This window comes from Triticum urartu, chromosome 2, assembly GCF_003073215.2.
Source record: "Triticum urartu cultivar G1812 chromosome 2, Tu2.1, whole genome shotgun sequence".
Taxonomy (NCBI): Eukaryota; Viridiplantae; Streptophyta; class Magnoliopsida; order Poales; family Poaceae; genus Triticum; species Triticum urartu.
The window spans coordinates 737,797,793-737,816,599 of NC_053023.1; positions in this window are offsets into that span (position 1 = coordinate 737,797,793).

Genomic DNA, 18,807 nt, shown 5'->3' on the forward strand with positions numbered 1-18,807 from the left:
CATAGGTGGCTTGCGGGCGACAGTCTCTCCAACTTTAGTTGAACCGAGTGTGGCTACGCCCGGTCCTTGCGAAGGTTAAAACTACATCAACTTGACAAACTATCGTTGTGGTTTTGATGCATAGGTGAGATTGGTTCTTACTTAAGCCCGTAGCAGCCACGTAAAACTTGCAACAACAAAGTAGAGGACGTCTAACTTGTTTTTGCAGGGCATGTTGTGATGTGATATGGTAAAGACATGATGCTCAATTTTATTGTATGAGATGATCATGTTTTGTAACCGAGTTATCGGCAACTAGCAGGAGCCATATGGTTGTCGCTTTATTGTATGCAATGCAATCGCGATGTAATGCTTTACTTTATCACTAAACGGTAGCGATAGTCGTGGAAGCATAAGATTGGCGAGACGACAACGATGCTACGATGGAGATCAAGGTGTCGCGCCGGTGACGATGGTGATCATGACGGTGCTTCGAAGATGGAGATCACAAGCACAAGATGATGATGGCCATATCATATCACTTATATTGATTGCATGTGATGTTTATCTTTTATGCATCTTATCTTGCTTTGATTGACGGTAGCATTATAAGATGATCTCTCACTAAATTCTCAAGAAGTGTTCTCCCTGAGTATGCACCGTTGCGAAAGTTCTTCGTGCTGAGACACCACGTGATGATCGGGTGTGATAGGTTCTACGTTCAAATACAACGGGTGCAAAACAGTTGCACACGCGGAATACTCAGGTTATACTTGACGAGCCTAGCATATACAGATATGGCCTCGGAACACGGAGACCGAAAGGTCGAGCGTGAATCATATAGTAGCTATGATCAACATAGTAATGTTCACCGATGAAACTACTCCATCTCACGTGATGATTGGACATGGTTTAGTTGATTTGGATCACGTGATCACTTAGAGGATTAGAGGGATGTCTATCTAAGTGGGAGTTCTTAAGTAATATGATTAATTGAACTTAAATTTATCATGAACTTAGTCCTGGTAGTATTAGCAAATCTATGTTGGAGATCAATAGCTCGCGTTGTTGCTTCCCTATGTTTATTTTGATATGTTCCTAGAGAAAATTGTGTTGAATGATGTTAGTAGCAATGATGCGGATTGGATCCGTGATCTGAGGTTTATCCTCATTGCTGCACAGAAGAATTATGTCCTTGATGCACCGCTAGGTGACGGACCTATTGCAGGAGCAGATACAGACGTTACGAACGTTTGGCTAGCTCAATATGATGACTACTTGATAGTTTAGTGCACCATGCTTAATGGCTTAGAATCGGGACTTCAAAGACGTTTTGAACGTCATGGAGCATATGAGATGTTCCAGGAGTTGAAGTTAATATTTCAAGCAAATACCCGAGTTGAGATATATGAAGTCTCCAACAAGTTCTATAGCTAAAAGATGGAGGAGAATCGCTCAACTAGTGAGCATGTGCTCAGATTGTCTGGGTACTACAATCGCTTGAATCAAGTGGGAGTTAATCTTCCAGATAAGATAGTGATTGACAGAATTCTCTAGTCACCATCACCAAGTTAGTAGAACTTAGTGATGAACTATAATGTGCAAGGGATAACAGAAACAACTCCCAAGCTCTTCGTGATGCTGAAATCAACGAAGGTAGAAATCAAGAAAAACATCAAGTGTTGATGGTTGACAAGATCACTAGTTTCAAGAAAAGGGCAGAGGGAAGAAGGGAAACTTCAAGAAGAACAGCAAGCAAGTTCCTCAAGTGAAGAAGCCCAAGTCTGGTCCTAAGCCTGAGACCAAGTGCTTCTACTGCAAAGGGACTGGTCACTGGAAGCGGAACTACCCCAAGTGATTGGCGGATAAGAAGGATGGCAAAGTGAACATAAGTATATTTGATATACATGCTATTGATGTGTACTTTACTAGTGTTTATAGCAAACCCTCAGTATTTGATACTAGTTCAGTTGCTAAGATTAGTAACTCGAAACAGGAGTTGCAAAATAAACAGAGACTAGTTAAGGGTGAAGTGACGATGTGTGTTGGAAGTGGTTCCAAGATTGATATGATCATCATCGCACACTCCCTATTATTTCGATATTAGTGTTGAACCTAAATAAGTGTTATTTGGTGTTTGCATTGAGCATGAATATGATTTGATCATGTTTATTGTAAAACGGTTATTCATTTAAGTAAGAGAATAAATTGTTGTTCTGTTTATATGAATAAAACCTTATATGGTTACACACCCAATGAAAATAGTTCGTTGGATCTCGATCGTAGTGATACACATAATCATAATATTGAAACCAAAAGATGCAAAGTTAATAATGATAGTGCAACTTATTTGTAGCACTGCCGCTTAGGTCATATTGGTGTAAAGCGCATGAAGGAACTCCATGCTGATGGGTTTTTGGAATCACTTGATTATGAATCAGTTGATGCTTGCGAACCATGCCTCTTGGGCAAGATGAATAAGACTCTGTTCTTCGGAACAATGGAGCGAGCAACAGATTTGTTGGAAATCATACACACTGATGTATGTGGTCCGATGAATATTGAGGCTCGCGACAGGTATCATTATTTTCTGATCTTCACAGATGATTTGAGCAGATATGAGTATATCTACTTGATGAAACATACGTCTAAAACATTTGAAAAGTTCAAAGAATTTTAGAGTGAAGTGAAAAATCATCGTAACAAGAAAATAAAGTTTCTACGATCTGATCATAGAGAAGAGTATTTGAGTTACGAGTTTGGCCGTGAAGTTAAAAACAATGTGAAATAGTTTCACTACTCATGCCACCTGGAACACCACAATGTAATGGTGTGTCCGAACGTCATAACCGTACTTTATTAGATATGGTGCGATCTATGATGTCTCTTACTGATCTACCACTATCATTTTGGGGTTATGCATTAAAGACAGCTGCATTCACGTTAAAAGGGCACCATCAAAATCCGTTGAGACGACGCCTTATGAACTGTGGTTTGGCAAGAAACCAAAGTTGTCGTTTCCGAAAGTTTGGGGCTGCGATGCTTATGTGAAAAAGCTTCAACCTGATAAGCTCGAACCCAAATCGGAGAAATGTGTCTTCATAGGATATCCAAAGGAAACTATTGGATACACCTTCTACCACAAATCCGAAGGCAAGACTTTTGTTGCTAAATTCGGAAACTTTCTGGTGAAGGAGTTTCTCTCGAAAGAAGTGAGTGGGAGGAAAGTAGAAAACTTGATAAGGTAATTGTACCTTCTCCCTTATTGGAAAGTAGTTCATCACAGAAATCTGTTCTTGTGACTACTACACAAATTAGTGAGGAAGCTAATGGTGATGATCATGTAACTTCAGATCAAGTTACTACTGAATCTCGTAGGTAAACCAGAGTGAAATCCGCACCAGAGTGGTACGGTAATCCTGTTCTGGAAGTCATGTTACTAGACCATGACGAACTTGCGAACTATGAGGAAGCGATGATGAGCCCAGATTCCGCGAAATGGTTTGAGGCCATGAAATCTGAGATATGATCCATGTATGAGAACAAAGTATGGACTTTGATGGATTTGCCCGATGATCGGCAAGCCATAGAAAATAAATGGATCTTCAAGAGGAAGACGGATGCTGATAGTAGTGTTACTATCTACAAAGCTAGAATTGTCGCAAAAGGTTTTTGACAAGTTCAAGGTGTTGACTACGATGAGAGTTTCTCGCTCGTATCTATGCTTGAGTCTGTCCGAATCATGTTAGTAATTGCCGCATTTTATGAAATCTGGCAAATGGATAAACAAAACTGCATTCCTTAATGGATTTATTAAAGAAGAGTTGTATATGATGCAACCAGAAGGTTTTTCCAAAGGGAGCTAACAAAATGTGCAAACTCCAGCGATCCATCTGTGGACTGGTGCAAGCATCTCAGAGTTGGAATATACACTTTGATGAGTTGATCAAAGCATATAGTTTTATACAGACTTGCGGTGAAGCCTGTATTTACGAGAAAGTGAGTGGGAGCACTACAGCATTTCTGATAAGTATATGTGAATGACATATTGTTGATCGGAAATAATGTAGAATTATTCTGTAACGCATAAAGGAGTGTTTGAAAGGAGATTTTCAAAGAAAGACTTCGGTGAAGCTGCTTACATATTGAGCTTCAAGATCTATAGAGATAGATCAAGACGCTTGATAAGTTTTTTCAATAAGTACATACCTTGACAAAATTTTGAAATAGTTCAAAATGGAGCAGTCAAAGAAAGAGTTCTTGCCTGTATTACAAGGTGTGAAGTTGAGTAAGACTCAAAGCCCGACCATGGCAGAAGATAGAAAGAAAATAAAAGTCATTCCCTATGCCTTGGCCATAGGTTCTATAAAGTATGTCATGCTATATACCAGATCTATTGTATACCCTGCACTGATTTGGCAAGGGAGTACAACAGTGATCTAGGAGTAGATCACTGGACAGCGGTTAGAATTATCCTTAGTGAAATAAGGATATGTTTCTCGATTATGGACGTGACAAAAAGGTTCGTCGTAAAAAGTTACGTCGATGCAAGTTTTGACACGGATCTGGATGACTCTAAGTCTCGATCTAGATACATATTGAAAGTGGGAGCAATTAGCTAGAGTAGCTCCGTGCAGAGCATTGTAGACATAGAAAATTGCAAAATACATAACGGATCTGAATGTGAAAGACCGTTGACTAAGATTCTCTCACAAGCAAAACATGATCACACCTTAGTACTCTTTGGGTGTTAATAACATAGCGATCTGAACTAGATTACCGAATCTAGTAAACCCTTTGGGTGTTGGTCACATGGCGATGTGAACTATGGGTATTAATCACATGATGATGTGAACTATCGATGTTAATCACATGATGATGTGATCTAGATTATTGACTCTAGTGCAAGTGGGAGACTGAAGGAAATATGCCCTAGAGGCAATAATAAAGTTATTATTTATTTCCTTATATCATGATAAATGTTTATTATTCATGCTAGAATTGTATTAACCGGAAACATAATACATGTGTGAATACATAGACAAACAAAGTGTCACTAGTATGCCTCTACTTGACTAGCTCGTTAATCAAACATGGTTATGTTTCCTAACCATGGACAAAAGAGTTGTTATTTGATTAACGAGATCACATCATTAGTTGAATGATCTGATTGACATGACCCATTCCATTAGCTTAGCATCCGAACGTTTAGTATGTTGCTATTGCTTTCTTCATGACTTATACATGTTCCTATGACTATGAGATTATGCAACTCCCGTTTGCCGGAGGAACACTTTGGGTGCTACCAAACGTCACAACGTAACTGGGTGATTATAAAGGAGCACTACAGGTGTCTCCAAAGGTACATGTTGGGTTGGCGTATTTCGAGATTAGGATTTGTCACTCCGATTGTCGGAGAGGTATCTCTGGGCCCTCTCGGTAATGCACATCACATAAGCCTTGCAAGCATTACAACTAATATGTTAGTTGTGAGATGATGTATTACGGAACGAGTAAAGAGACTTGCCGGTAACGAGATTGAACTAGGTATTGGATACCGACGATCGAATCTCGGGCAAGTAACATACCGATGACAAAGGGAACAACGTATGTTGTTATGCGGTCTGACCGATAAAGATCTTCGTAGAATATGTAGGAGCCAATATGGGCATCCAGGTCCCGCTATTGGTTATTGACCGGAGACGTGTCTCGGTCATGTCTACATTGTTCTCGAACCGTAGGGTCCGCACGCTTAAGGTTTCGATGACAGTTATATTATGAGTTTATGAGTTTTTGATGTACCGAAGGAGTTCGGAGTCCCGGATGAGATCAAGGACATGACGAGGAGTCTCGAAATGGTCGAGACGTAAAAATCGATATATTGGACGACTATATTCGGACATCGGAAAGGTTCCGAGTGATTCGGGTATTTTTCGGAGTACCGGGTAGTTGCGGGAGAAGCAATGGGCCTTGATGGGCTTAAGTGGGAAGAGGAGAAAGGGCCAAGGGGCTGCTGCGCCCCCCCTCCCCTTTGGTCCAAATTGGACTAGGGAAAAGGGGGCTGGCCACCTCTCCTTCTCCTCCACTTCCTTCTCCCTTCCTCCCCTCTTGATGGACTCCTACTAGGACTTGGAGTCCTAGTAGGACTCCCATCCTGGCCGCACCAATAGCCTTGGCCGGCCTCCTCCTCCTCCATCCTTTATATACTGAGGCAGGGAGCACCCCATAGACAAACAAGTTGATCCTCGTGATCGTTCCTTAGCCGTGTGCGGTGCCCCCCTCCACCATATTCCACCTCGGTCATATTGTAGCGGTGCTTAGGCGAAGCCCTGCGACGGTAGAACATCAAGATCGTCACCATGCCGTCGTGCTGACGGAACTCTTCCCCGACGCTTTGCTGGATCGGAGCCCGGGGATCGTCATCGAGTTGTACGTGTGCTAAGAACTCGGAGGTGCCGGAGTAACGGTGCTTGGATCGGTCGGATCGGGAAGACGTACGACTACTTCCTCTACGTTGTGTCAACGCTTCCGTTGCGATCTACAAGGGTACGTAGATCATACTCTCCCCTCTCGTTGCTATGCATCACCATGATCTTGCGTGTGCGTAGGAAAATTTTGAAATTACTACGTTCCCCAACAAATTTCTCTGAAATTCATAGAAATTTACTATGAATTTAGGTTGAATTTTCTCTATAGGCGCATCTATTCTCATTTTTTAGTAAGTTAATCACAAACTTGTGATTCACACAAATTTCAAAGAATTCAAATTTGAAAACTAATGGCACTAACAGAAAGTTTATAATTTTTCTAAAACTAATGGCACTAACAGAAAGTTTATAATTTTGCTAACCTAAAAACAAAAAGAATTAAAAATTAAAGCAAAAAACAAAAAGAAAATAAATAATGCAAAACACAAATCAAAAAAACAGGAAAAAACTATTTTATAGTAAAGTTAATCACAAACTTGTGATTCACACAAATTTCAAAGAATTCAAATTTTAACTATTCAAATTTGAAAACTAATGGCACTAACAAAAAGTTTATAATTTTTTTTAAAACTAATGGCACTAACAGAAAGTTTATAATTTTGCTGACCTAAAAGCAAAAAGGATTAAAAAATAAAGCAAAAAACAAAAGAAAATAAATAATGTAGAAAACAAAACAAAAAAACTGAAAAAAAAAACTATTTTTCTAGTAAAGTTAATCACAAACTTGTGATTCACATAAATTTCAAAGAATTCAAATTTTAACTATTCAAATTTGAAAACTGATGGCACTAACAGAAAGTTTATAATTTTTCTAAAACTAAAAGAAAAAAGAATAAAAAAATAAAGCAAGGATCAAAAGAAAATAAATAATTCAAAATACAAAACAAATACTGGAAAAAATAAAAATGCCACCTATTGGGCCACACGGCCTGCATACGACTAGAAACCCATCTGTACATGGGCCAGGATGCAGGCCCAATAGGCCCAACAAGGCAGTGACAAGGGTAGGCAAGTACTGCCTGCATATTAGAGAGGAGCTCAGCACCTGAGCCGCAACGCAGCTTATAAACAGGTGCTGAGCTCTCGGTTGGTGGCACCAACCGGGACTAATGCCCACCTTTAGTCTCGGTTGGTGCCACGAACCGGGACTAAAGGCTTTGCTATATAAGTTCACACTTAGGAAATTTTCACTCTCATCTTGCAGTTGCCGCCCCGACGACACCGACGCCGCCAGGCTGCCCCAACGCCGCCCGCCGCCCCCGCCGTCGCCTTCGCCATCGCCCATGCCCGCCGTCGCCCACGCCCTCGCCGTCGCTCGCGCCCCTGCCCGGACGCGCGCCCGCGCCCTCGCCCCTGCCCCGACGCACGCCCGCGCCCTCGCCGTCGCCCGCCGTTGCCCACGCCCACGTCCTCGCCGTCGCCCACGCCCCTGCCCCTTCGCCCACCGTTGCCCACGCCCACGCCCTCGCCGTCGCCCACGCCCCTGCCCCGTCGCCCGCCGTTCACCATGCCCTCGCCGTCGCACGCGCCCTGCCCCGATCCCGTCATCGCCGTCGCCCTACCTCGCCCTTCGTCGTCGTCGCCCCCTACCCGAGCGCGCGCCCACTGCTCCGTCGCCATCCTCGCCGCCGACCCCGCGGTCCTCCTCACCTTGATCCGGCCGGCGCCCTCCCTAGCATTTTTTTCATATATATGCTTGTTTATATATATATGATGATATATATGCTTGTTATCATAATTGTTTTTGTTCATATATATATGAAATGATTTTTTTATAGAATATGGTGTTTTTTTCATAGATGATCACATATATGATGTATGCACGGATGTGGATGAAATATGATGTTTTTTGTTCATAGAACATGATGTTTTTTTTATTCATAGATTTTTTTTTGTTCATGAGAGAGGCGGGGACGTCGAGGGATGATAGATGTATTTTTTCAGAATTTTTTGTCGTGCATAGACAGATTTTAGACCACGGGAGCACCCCCTCCCTATCGTTGCAAAAGTTGCTAAGTGATATTAAGAAGGAAGAAGAAGAAAAAGAAGGATAGGAAAAAAGAAAATAAGAAGAGGAAGAAAGAATAAGAGGAGAGGAACAAGAGGAGAAATAAATAAGAAGAGGAAAAAAGAAGAAAAAATAGAGGAGAAGAAGAAAAAATAGATTTTTTTCTATTTTTTCTTCTTCTCTTCTATTCCTTTCTTCTTCTCCTCTTTTTTCTTCTTCTTTTTTTCTTCGATCTTCTCCGCTATTCCTTTCTTCTTCTCCTCTTTTTATTTCTTCTTCGTTTTCTTATGTTTTATCGGGTCTGTCGTCGTTGATATACCCCTCCCGATAACTTCAACACGGGGGGGGGGGGGTCGATATACCCCGTCCCCGATAATATTATTTTCCAATGTACATATGTCGTGTCGATATAAACTCCCGATAACTTCAACACGTGGCGGGGGGGTCGATATACCCCCTCCCTATAACTTCAACACGAGGGGGGGCGATATACCCCCTCCCGATAACTTCAACACGTGGGGGGGTCGATATACCCCCTCCCTGATAATATTATTTTCCCATGTACGTATGTCGTCATTGTCGATATAAACCCCTCCCGATAACTTCAACACGTGGGGGGGTCGATATACCCCCTCCCGATAACTTCAACACGTGGGGGGGGGGTCGATATACCCCCTCCTCGATAATATTATTTTCCCATGTACGTATGTCGTCGCTGTCGATATAAATCCCTCCCGATAACTTCAACACGAGGGGGGGTCGATATACCCCCTCCCCGATAATATTATTTTCCCATGTACGTATGTCGTGTCGATATAAACTCCCGATAACTTCAACACGTGGGGGGTCGATATACCCCCTCCCGATAACTTCTACACGAGGGGGTGTCGATATACCCCGTGTCTCGATAACTTCAACACGAGGGGGGGTTCGACCTACCCACTCCCCGATAACATTATTTTCCCATGTATGTATGCCGTCATTGTCGATATAACCCCCTCCCGGATAACTTCGACTGTGATAACTTATACCACGGGAGCACCCCCCGACCCTCTCGCTCGACCAAAACTCTCGAGGACACCCAAACCCTAGAAAAAAACGATGTCGGTCTCCTACCCCCTCCCTCCGCGCCCCTACCCTTGAAGCGTTGCCGAGGCCACCCCAAACCCGGAATAAGCTAGGTCTACATTTGCCACTAATATATCCACATGATGTCATGTTTGTGTAATAATTGTCATGTTGTAATATTTGCAGAAATAATGGAGTTCGGACGAGACGAGGAACAAGAACAGGTGTTGGGGGACATAATCTTAGTCGGAGGTGATGTCATGTCGTATCTTAATGACAATGATGGTCTGGAAGCAGAACAGGGTGAAGAAGAAGCAGGGTACGGTGATCGAAGAATGGAGGAGGAAACACATGATTATGATGGCTCCGGTGACCCAATGCTGGTGCAAGAAGGAGCCCGTGATGATGGCTCCGGTGACCGAACAGAGTCCGGCCAGGTAAATATATTAGTTAAGCCTGTGATGACTAGCTAATTGATGCATTCATTGTTTTGGTATGTACACATATTAATTAACTCTTGTCTAATTCTTCTTTTTTCTAGCCCTCCGGATCGAGCACAACTTCGGTAAAGAGACGAGGCCCAAAGAAAAAGTTGCGCTCGGATGAAAGGTTTGAGATCACAGAAATCGCGCGCGATGGCATGCCGATTGAACCCATCCGGACAAAGGAAGCATTTTCTGCTCAGTGCAGGGTTCTTGTTAGGGACAAGATCCCGATCAGCATCCAGCAATGGCATAAGCTTAAGAATGAAGACCCTGAGGTGTCTTATGTCAATGATATGCAGAAAGATGATCTTTGGATTGAGCTGAAGGCAAATTTCACCCTATTGCCAGAGGAGGTTCCGGAGAAGCCAGTTAAAGAGCAATTAATCAAGTCTCATGCTCTTAAGAAGATGGCAGAGCTATTCAGGAGGTGGAAGAATGAGCTGAAAACGTTTGTCGACAACGTAGAGGCACCTGAATTCATCGACAGATATGAGAAGATCAGAGATCACTGGCCCGCATTTGTGGCCTACAAGACATCGGAAAAGAGTAAGAAGATTTCGGCGATAAACAAGAAAAATGCTACAAAGAAGAAGCTTCACCATCGCACGGGGTCAGGTGGCTACCTCAAAGCCCGGCCTAAGTGGGCCAAGTCTGAGAATGATCTGCTTGATAAAGGGATCGAACCAGAGACAATGAACTGGCCAGACCGTTGCCAGACTTGGTTCTTCGGGGCTGGAGGAACCGTGGACCCTGTATTAGGGAAATGCGTTTGGACGGACAAGAAAATGAACATACCAGTCAAGAAGCTAAATCACTATATCGATGCAGCGCAGCAAGGGACGTTCGTTCCAGACAGAGAGAACGACGAGCTCACAATGGCCCTCGGGAATCCTGAGCACCCTGGACGGACACGAGGCACGCCAGGCTCCATTCCGTGGAGGGCTAGTTTTCCGGACGTAGGCGGTTACAAATGCCAGGAGAGGAGGAAAAAAGTGCAGCAGACCCAAATGCAGGCGCTGCATGCAAGGGTACAAGCGATAGAGGAACGAGAAGCAAATCGCAGCAAACGAACTGCCGAAGCTTCCCCCGAAGCTACCCCGACATCTCAGCGGAGAAGCAGCATGGCTTCCACAGAGCTGCTTCAGCCGGAGCATGTCTTGACGGCTCCTGCCAGCTATCCCGTGGATGCTATCACGAAGTCTCAAAATTGCCACCTTATGACGCAATGGATGAATTTGAAGGTCAAGGCGACTGTTGGCTCTGTTTTTCCTACTGAACTCGACGCAACTTTTCATTGCCGGCCGATTCCAGAAGGATATGCTAGGGTGATGGTGGACGAAATGACGGAGGGATTTGAGGACCTCCAGCTTGACCACCCTACCGGTGTAGGGGAGACTCGGCTGGGTTCTGCTCTGAAGACTCCATGCCTATGGTGGAAGGAGCTCATCAACCTTCCGAACTGGACGCCTCCGCCTCCTCCTCCTCCCGCGAGTCAGGGCACTCCGCCTCCTCCACCGCCTCCTCCTCCGGCGAGTGATGATCAGGGCACTCGGCCTCCTTCTCCGGCGCGTGGCGGCACTCCGCCTCCTTCTCCGCCTGTGCCGGCGCGCCCGAGCAGCCAGCCTCCTCCTTCTCCGCCTCGTCAGCAAGGGTGGAAGAGACCCGCCGCCGCTCTGGCTGCTCCGGCGCGTCGTAGTCCTTCTCCTCCTCCTCGTAAGCAAGGAAAGAAGACAGCCGCAGCCGCTCCGTCTGCTCTGCCGGCGTCTAGCAGTACAGCCAGAGGCGGGAGGCAATACAGATTCGGTCCTTCTCTGAAGACTCCAGAGAAGTTACCATACGAGAGGACCCCGGAGGAGAACGCCGAGATCGCGCGAGAAGAAGTAAGGAACTTCTTTGAAGGGGTGAAAGCAAAGAAACATCCACCTCCGGAGGAGAAGGTAGATCCGGTGAAAGCGAAGCGCACTCTGGCTGCCCTGAAAAAACCAGCAAAGTCTCCGCCGAAAGGCAACTATGAGCGCATTATTGAAAAGTCATTTGTCGAAGCGGAGCGGTCGGGAAGTACTGTCAGTGATCAAAGGTTAAAAGAACGACGAGCTGGGAAAAAATTCCCCAGCTTGGCGAACAAGCGAACCAATCGTGCCCCCCGCTCAAGGTTCCTACTAATGATCCGAGGATGGTGCCCGGTTATAGCAATCTTGGAGATTACCTGCCCGACGATGTACATTATGAGTTCTTGGAGGTGGAGGAACACAAATACGAGTACGGGAAGCCTCTCGTCAAAGATGAAAGATCTCTAACAACGATGATGCAAAGATTCCATGATTGGTACATGAAAACCTGCAGAGAGTCTCGGGGAGGAATACTTTGACGCTGAGAGTTAGAGAGGAGCATGACCTCGTTGGAATTGAACTATTGAATGTTCCATTTGAGGAGTTCTTCCAGTTTTTCAATCAAAAGGCCCTCGATAAAGCAACGGTCACTTGCTACTGTCTGTAAGTAGTACTACTTCTGTCATTAAGTCTCTCTATATAGGTCAGCTCTTTCATTGCATGTATTTATAATTATCCTCACTATATTATGCAGATTGAAGATCGCCGAATTGAAGAGAAGACAAATCGGTGATATTGGGTTCATTAACACAAATCTCATAGATGCAACTGAGGTTAAATATCGTGCCGACGATACCGAGGCCAACTTGCTACGATCGTTGGTAGTAAATGAAAACAAAGATATAATACTCTTTCCTTAGAACTTCAAGTGAGTGTTACTGTCTTGTGCATATTCGGTTTCCCTTATTAGTCCAGGTTATAGTAATGTAATTGATGAGTTATGCATGCGTGCATAGGTTCCACTATATTCTCCTAGAGATTAAGCTTGAGCAGGGACTAGTAACTGTCTTAGACTCGAGACGAAAAGATACCAGGACTATGCGGACATGACTCAAATGCTCGAGAAGTAAGTTAAATCGATCATTATCCACCATATCAGCAACTTTGTTCATTTCCTGATATCAAGTAATTGTTTTCTTTGTCTGGCAGGGTTTGGAGAAAATTCACCAAAAAAGCTCCGGGACTGCCGAAGAAGCTACAATTTAGACACCCGAAAGTAAGTACTATAGTAACATGTTCCGCGCATCTCCTAGTGATTCAAGCGCTAGTTTCATCAATAGCATTTGGCATGCTTGCTTATCAGTTTCGTTGACCTCTATTTCTTGTAAAGTGGTTGTGGCAGGAATAAGGGAATGATTACTGTGGATACTACGTTTGCGAGTCCATCCGCCACACGACCTATGAACGAGGGTACTCTGAAGAACAATATGAAGTGCGTAAGCAATAATATTCACAATTTTATTTTATTACCATCATTTGTGTTGAGTTTTATTTATTCACACACACATATATATATATATATGTATTGACCCCTTTTTCAAATTAGATCTTTCGGATGCGGGATGAACTCCTAGCACCAGCTCGTATGCGAGCAATTCAAGAGGAATTGGCGGCATTCTTCCTTGACCACGTGATCGCTGAAGATGGAGAATACTATGTGGATCCTGTGTTCGTATATAATTAGGAGATTATACTGTAAGAGATAATTATTGTGTATATGTAGCCGGTAGTGTCGGATAGATCTACGAGAACTTGTTGTTCGACCAATCTCTCGGAGAAGGAGAGGTGGTCGATATCACTTCTCTCTGTATGCATATATGTTCATGACGATCTTCTGTTTCCTTCGTTTGCTTACTAGCTAGCTAGCGTGTCTAGTCCTCTCTATACGTATATAGTACGTAGCGTCGACCAAGCACGGATATAAGAGAGGACACTGCTCTCTATTAATTAGCTAGCTAACATAATATATGAAACACCTAAATTAACCTCCCAAAACCCCCGAACCCCCCTCCCTTTAAAAAAAACCTCAGCCCCTGAAATGCTGACCCGTGGATGCCTATTGGTCCCGGTTGGTGCCACCAACCGGGACCAAAGGCAAAAAAAAAACCTCAGCCCCTGAAATGCTGACGCGTGGATGCTTATTGGTCCCGGTTGGTGCCACCAACCAGGACCAAAGGCCCTCTTGCCTGGGCTCGGCGCACCGGCCACGTGGAGGCCCATCTGTCCTGGTTCCTGTTTGAACCGGGACTAAAGGGCCAGGGCATTAGTAACGACCCTTTAGTCCCGGTTCAGAAACCGGGAAAAAAGGCCCTTACCAACCGGGACAGAAGACCCTTTTTCTACTAGTGCAAGTACCATACAACATCTTAAATGCGGCTTGCTTCGCCTTCCATGCCTTGCCGTACTTCACCTTGTAATGAAAGATGGATTTCACAAGGTCAATGACATGTTGGACGCTCATTGTTGGAAGTGTGAATATTGAGTTGGAGAGCCTGTAAGCCATGAACTCGGATGTGAGTTGTTTGTGGTCTTGGGACTCAATCTTGCCATCCACCCTTTTGCCTCGGTACATGTGAGTTGGCACACAACTCACTACGTGCCAAGTGGGACCTCCTTTCCATGCTCTTGCATGCACAAATTTCATCTTCACATGCACATGCAACCGTGTAGCGCACATTGACGTTCGAGTTCACCACCTTGTGTGGACGATAATGCGTAAACGAGTAGTTGTCGAGCCACATCTTCAATTCCAAGAAGGTTTCGAACATAGACCCTTTAGCAATCCGGTTCTTTTCGTCTCCCAAATCACGGTGAGAGCTTGGCCTAACCCCAAGAGATATACCTTGACCACCATCTACCACGGCTTCATCCGCGAGACTAACATCCTTGAACAATGTAGTCCGATGATCCCGACCGAATACCTTCTCGAAAGCTTCGGCCTCCTTCACCGTGAACCCCTCGTCATCAACTTGTTCATCGGGACCTTCGTCATCCGAATTCGATGCATAGCCACGGGAATAAGGGATGGAATGGTCCATTGTCTCTTGCAATGATATTTGTCGAGATCACCCACATTGTTTTCATGGAGATCAACTTCATTGTCATCGTCCGCATACTCATGATTCTCCTCTTGCAAAGCTTCATCTTGGTTGTTTGTAAATGGCCTCAATGTTGGCCTCACTTCTTGGGTCAAAAGAAGTTCAGCAAGTTCATCTCACTTCAAGGGTGGGGGGCTACTAGCAACCAAAGGGGAGGGGTTCCGGTTCAAGTCCAAATGCAAACTTGAATCAACCTTCTTCGTTGCAAATAACTCAAGAGCCTTGTCTAGTGATTCGGCCACCGTCTCCTTGTATGCAACCCAACGTTGCTCCGAGTTGACACGCATTGTCTTCCAACGGATGTGCATTCCAAAACCAACATTATGCCTTCCCTCCAACTCAACGATATCACTAGGATCCATCCAATTCAAATCTTTCCTCACTTGTTGCAAGAGCTCTGCATAGCTAGGACTACTATCAAACACCATGTCAAGCTCATCCGGGTCCGGTTCAATATTGCCTTTCAAAAAGGCGTCCTTGTCCCCATCATGAACAAACACACATGTTCTTCCCATCCCTATAAGCATTCAAACAACACAACGTAGCATTGCTTCCATGAGTACTAATCCAAGGATTAACACGGAATACAAACCCTAAAATATATATCAAACAACAACCCTAACCCTAACCCTAACCCTAACCCTAGCACCAACATAAGAACACCCATAAGAATAGCCCTAACATACTAACAAGCCTAATCATAGGAAATTGACAAACAAACATCTCACATCTCCATGCAAATCTCCAGATCCAAACAAAACTAGGGTTTCCCCAAACTAGCAACAAATGAGAAATTTGATAACATTACTTGGATCAAAACAAGGGGATCGGAGAAGATTACCTTGAGGGAGGGTTTGACTTCGAAATCCACGGATAAATTCTTCAAATTTGCAAGATTTGGGAGAGGATTTGAGAGGGGGGGAGGGGGGGAAGGGGGGGTGGGGGGGTGGGGGGGGGGGGGAGGGGGGACAGCCAAGTTGCTGGATAAGTCACAGTGCAGCGCCTAAGGGTTAGGCGCTGCACATTAAATGTGGGGCGCCTAGCTCGGAGGCGCTGCACTGCTGGGTGCGGGCCCAGAGGCTGCCACGGTGGACTGACGTGCAACGCCCTCGATCTAGGTGCTGCACCGTAGGGTGTGGCGCCCGCCTGGCGGGCCCACACAAAAAGGTCGGCCGCGTGAAATAGTTTCACGAGCAGTTCATTCTGTGATTCGATTTTGTCCCAAGGTCAAAATTGTCAAATTTGCCGCAAATGATCTGTGAGAGTGATGCATGCATATGTCGACCCAGGGCATAATTGACATGGGCGTCGCCACATGCATCTGAGCGCACACCGACTGCATCATCCCCATTCCCTCCGTTCATGACCATGATTCATCAGTCCCTGCTGGACCACCCTCACATGGAGGAGATCATGCAGCATGGATGGTAATGGATTGTTTCTTCTTATCCATGTATATCCACGTGGACGTGGCACTCTCACTGGTCGCCGGGAACGACGAGTAATATGGATAGAAGGGAGCACTATATTTGACACACATCATCAGAGTTCATCAAGGCAAGAATCGTCAGCGGAGAACTGTCACTACCACTGTTATTAGGACGCCGTGCAGTGCAGTTTAGGGCAGCTGGAGCCTCGATCAAGAACTCGCTATCGGAGTCAGCGACGGCATGCAAAAATATGGGCTTGCATGCAGATGGCCACATGGATGCATGGTTTGAACTTGAACAAAGCATGGAAGAGGCCGTGTGCCCGTGTGTGCAGTGCGGTGAAAAAGTTTGTGCTTCACTCGATGCGTAGTAGTGTACCAATAGTAGTGGCACAATGCATATACTAGTATCGTTGGGCTTACCGTATTTGCGTGATCGATGGAGCGATGCTGCTTTGTTCCTTTTGAGATGGGCGACAGCACGAATACTCCTACCTTGTGCTTCATCCATCCTCTTGAGTATTATTACTACTGAATCGCACGCACTGAAATCCACATCAGATGCAAGTTAATTAACTGCAAGTTCCATGCATATGTTGTTTGTTTCCTCCAAACAAAGCAACGAAAGCAAGGAATCCAATCCATCTAGCCAAAGGCCAAATGGCCCGCATGCATGCCGAAGGAGGGAGAGGGAAAGGTAAAGGCGTGCACAGTAGCAGGAAACTTCACTAGTTGCCCCGGCACAAAGGTAAAGAACAAAGGTAAAGAAAGCCCATGAAACACAACTCAGCAGTCAGCACTGATGAGTGCGTGCGTGCATTTTGCTTCAGAGATCTCCGCTCAAAAGTAAGGCATCTTCGTCGCTGCAGATTAAGAACGCAAAAGGCATATGCCGTGGATGGAGATTCAGGTTCCCTACCCACTCTATCTCCTCGTTGCGTTGTTCACATCGGGCCGCAACGACCACGAGGCCGACCCGTCCAAGTCTATCATGGACCGCACGTCCGGGCATGGACTCCGACGAGGAACAATAGGACATGTGTCGGCAACCTGTAGCTTCATTCTTCAGAGCTCACACAAAGATGTCGGACATGCGGAACTACAAGGACTTGAAACACGGATGCCCGCGAAGATCTAGACTAAAGTAACTTTTACTATGCTAAATAACATGGCAGTTTTTATTTAATGAAATATGTTAAAATTGTTATGAATGTGGATCGGTTTAAACAAAAATTATCTGGTTTGGATGAAAATCGTTTCGTTTGTCGAAATTCCATTTGAAATGTGACTCGACATCTGAGATACACGTTGAGATGGCATCTCCGGTATCCATTTTCTGCGGATGAATACTGTGTACTCCCTCTGGCCTTTTTTACTTCGCGTATTCGATTTATGTTAAAGTCAAACTTTACAATGTTTGACCAAATTTATAGTAAAGAATACTACCATCTACAATACCGAATATATATACTATGAAAGTATATTTCATAATGAATCAAATAATATTGATTTGACATTGTGCATGTTAATATTTTTTCATTAGTTTGGTCACGGTAAAGATATTTTGACTTCAGAGAAAACTTACATGTGGACTAAAAAGACCCGAGGGAGTACGTCTAGGGTATGTTCATGTAAAAAATCGGTCATTCATTCAGTTCAGATAGTACATAAGAGACAGTAGGATGTCTTGTCCTGTTAAAACCCAGGATGCACATTCGTCCAACGGAGCATCCTACCTGTGTCGTCGATGTCCTCGAATTGCAACAAAATGCACACGGACGGTAGCAACAAAACTAAAACTGGGCAACTTGGACCCGTGGATAGGATACACATCTTCCACCTCTTGCTGCTGCTATGGATGCTGGTCGCCAGAGGGGATTGAATTTTGGAATCTGGGTGGAGTCGTCACCCATGGAGGAGTTCTTAGCACCACATACATAATCATGAGGAAAATATTCTCTTGGGTGATAGTATCTTCTGCAGATTTGCACATGTGCATCCGGTTCAGGGCCATGGTCAGTAATTTAACGCAGCAATGCTAGCAGCTCGTGGGCTGTTCCATTCTTTAAGGCTGGCCATAGTGGAGTAACATAAGTAGTATCATGCACCTGGGACTCACAAACATGTTTATGTGGCAGTCAATTAAAGAAGAAAGAGATGGTTATAGTAACATAGGTAGATACCGTAACATAATAAATGTTATGCTACTATGTGTCATGCATGGTAATAAATGAGACCACCTATGATACTAATCTATGTTACTACTCCCTCCGTTCGGAATTACTTGTCACAAAATGGATATATCTATAACTAAAATACATTTAGATACATTTATTTCTTGAACGAGTAATTCCAAACGGAGA